Below are 2,913 nucleotides of genomic sequence, written 5' to 3'. Positions count from 1 at the left end.
AGAGGCGATGACCAATTGTCCTCTAAATGGAGAAATATCAACAAAAATTGTCAAGAGTTTAATGCCGCTTACAACGAAGCCCTACGAAATAGGAGGAGCGGAGAAAGTGACCTCGATGTTGAGAATAGAGCCCATGAAATCTATATACTAAATAGCAAAGGGAAAAGGTTTAATATGATGGATGCTTGGCGGTTTTTGAAAAATAAGCCGAAGTGGTACGTTCCCGGCACGCGTACTCATGTTTCTTTTGATGCCGACGATGATGATTTTGATGTTCCACTTTCTCAAAACGATCTTTTTGAGAATGATCCTTTTCAAAGGCCAATGGGGCGAGAACGGGCAAAAAAGAAGGCTCGATCAACAAGTACTACCGACACCGACAAAACTCGCTCGTCAACTCGATCATCAAAAGCGGACGAGGCTTTGGAAGCTATTTCAAAGCATAAGGAAGCGAGAGCATCGGGTATAGAACACGCGAAACAGGAAACAACACTCCAAACAGCGTTTCAAGGCGCTAGCATTTTAGCCATCAACCCCTCGGCGATCGATGACCAAGTCCGAAAACAAATGATTGAAGGTCTTCAAAAAGTGTTCCTCGACAAATATAGCTACTTGCTCCAACCAACGCCACCACCTCAAAACAACTCATCCGAAGACGATGATTAGTTTTTTAGTATTTTAGTACCGAACAATTTTTATTTTTTTCCGTATTGTGTGTTTTTTTTTAACCGAACGTAAGTTTTTTAGTTTATTAATGTTTAATATATTTTAGTTTTTATTTAATAATGTTTTAAATTTAAATTGTATAAAACTGGTGGGACCTATTTGACACAGGAGGGGGAGTCAGCGTTATTTTGATGTCAAAGGGTGACACTGCCACGTCACAGGCAAATTGCACTTTTTGGCCAAAAAGTGACTAATCTGCCTGTGACACACGGTTAAAAATGGTCTTAGATGGTGATTCAGCCTTATCATCCTCGCCACTTTCTTTAATTTCCTTATTGGAAATCGAAATTCCACCGGGTAAGAATCAATGTTATTAAACGCCTACTACATCTCGATTCCCCTATTTCTGCAAACTGAATACATACATGTTAGTGCCTTCAATTTACAAACCCTTACTACATCTCGCTGCCTAATTCGTCTTCAATTCGACGGCTACTTCGGGAGCTACTCTGGCCGAAATACCCAAATCAACAACGGGAGAGTTTTCCGTTTTCATTTGATAGTTATCCGTCGTTATTAACGAAACGACGAAGAACAACAGCTAGAGTTTTCCCTGTCGATGAAGCCCGAAATACCCCCTACCGTTACTTTAGAGATGGTGGTGAACCGAATCTTTTTTTTTTTCTTCCGAAATCATCGTTAAATTCATCCTTAAACGATGTTTCAAGTTTGTTGCATTTTCTAAGTGGAACGACGGATTCAGAAATGTCCAAGTAAGAAAGTGTTTAAATTTTGTTTTTTAATCACATGTAAGAAAGAGGAACGAAGGATGATTTTGATATTTGCAACTTTGAATTTAAAAACATCTTTAGTATTGTTAGAAAGTGGATCACAAAATCAAGACTGTAAATGTTTCATATGAATTAGTGGATCACAAGTTCATAATTAAAAAAATGGTTACTAACTGCAACTAGGCGTGTGCATCTTTATTATGATACTTTATTTGTTTACAATATTTGTCATATGATCATATGTGCATCTTTCTTAGAAACATGAAGTGTGTTTTTCCTGTTTAAATTGCAGGTGAGGTTTTGTTGAACTGAAATGAAAGTGGAAAAAGAAAGGTGGAGTTAAAAGGAAATGAATTAACGGGGAAAAATAATGAGTGTTAGGATAGGACCACCGGTTAGCAAACGGTAGATTATGTTAACTGATTTCCATTTCGCATACGTTCTGTGTTATGTGGTATATAAGTTTTGCTTTCTAACTTTTCTATGTCGTACTAATATTTCCGATTGTAGATGTTGTTCATGATATTCTATCTCTACGATCTGCAGACGTTCGTCTTCAAACGATGAATATGAGTCTCCAGGTTCCGCTTTTTGTTACATTGCTGCAACATTATGTACCATGATATGATAAGTGGTGTGTTTAGGAATCTATCTGCTTTTTTGATGACACAATTAGGCATATGTATATGAAGTCAAAGCCAGTAGTTTTATAACAGTGAATGTTGGGTGTTTTATAGTTATATTGGCTCCATAATGAATCACTCTTCTATCTTAACATCTCCGTTGCAACGCGTGGATGACCCCGCTAGTTACTTCTAAATCTAAAACTTGAACTAAATGATATTTTCCTTTTTTTAAAACTGATTTTTTTTTTAAAAAAAAAGAACAATTATGAAAATATGGAGACTTGCATGATATTTGCTTTGTCAACAGCCGGGCAATATTTATCACCTCCGGAGACTTCAACCGGGAAAAATACTCTGCAACGACGACCCATTAGCCAACCACGCATTCAAAACAGTTTTTTAATACATCACTCTTCCTGATTTCAATTCCCCTTTCCTAAGGAAGAGATACCCCATCAATATACTTAAAATAATCATACCTATTATTTTTAAAATCCAGGTTTCTAACTCTACGGATGCGTCATCAGCGATGGATCTGGCCGGATATGCCGCAGCATCGGCATATCTGGTCGGATATGTAGCAGCATGGGCGGATCTGGCCGGATATGCAGCAGCAGCGGCTAATCTGGCCAGATATGCAGCAAAAGCGGCGGATCTGGCCGAATATGCAGCAACAGCGGAGGATCTGGCCTGAATACTGGGACCGGAAAAAGCAACCGGCTGCGGCGTTGAAGGTTAGGATGAAGTAGTTAGCATTAGAGATTTTAAGGTGAGGAATATAACTGATTTTAAGGTTATATGGAACAAGGTTTATGGTTTAAAGGTTGATT

The 2,913-nt window shown here is 38.2% G+C and overlaps 1 long non-coding RNA gene across 1 annotated transcript; it reads left to right on the top strand.

Moving 5' to 3' along the window:
• Positions 1 to 1,317: 1,317 nt before the first annotated feature.
• On the top strand, positions 1,318 to 2,671 carry LOC139893890 (uncharacterized). Its single transcript, XR_011774744.1, has 4 exons — positions 1,318 to 1,439; positions 1,750 to 1,862; positions 1,968 to 2,038; positions 2,583 to 2,671. It is a non-coding gene; the product is annotated as an uncharacterized lncRNA (long non-coding RNA).
• The last annotated feature ends 242 nt before the right edge of the window (positions 2,672 to 2,913 follow it).

This window comes from Rutidosis leptorrhynchoides, chromosome 2, assembly GCF_046630445.1.
Source record: "Rutidosis leptorrhynchoides isolate AG116_Rl617_1_P2 chromosome 2, CSIRO_AGI_Rlap_v1, whole genome shotgun sequence".
Taxonomy (NCBI): domain Eukaryota; kingdom Viridiplantae; phylum Streptophyta; class Magnoliopsida; order Asterales; family Asteraceae; genus Rutidosis; species Rutidosis leptorrhynchoides.
Note: the sequence above shows the minus strand (reverse complement) of the source record. Positions and strands in the feature narration are given on the sequence as shown.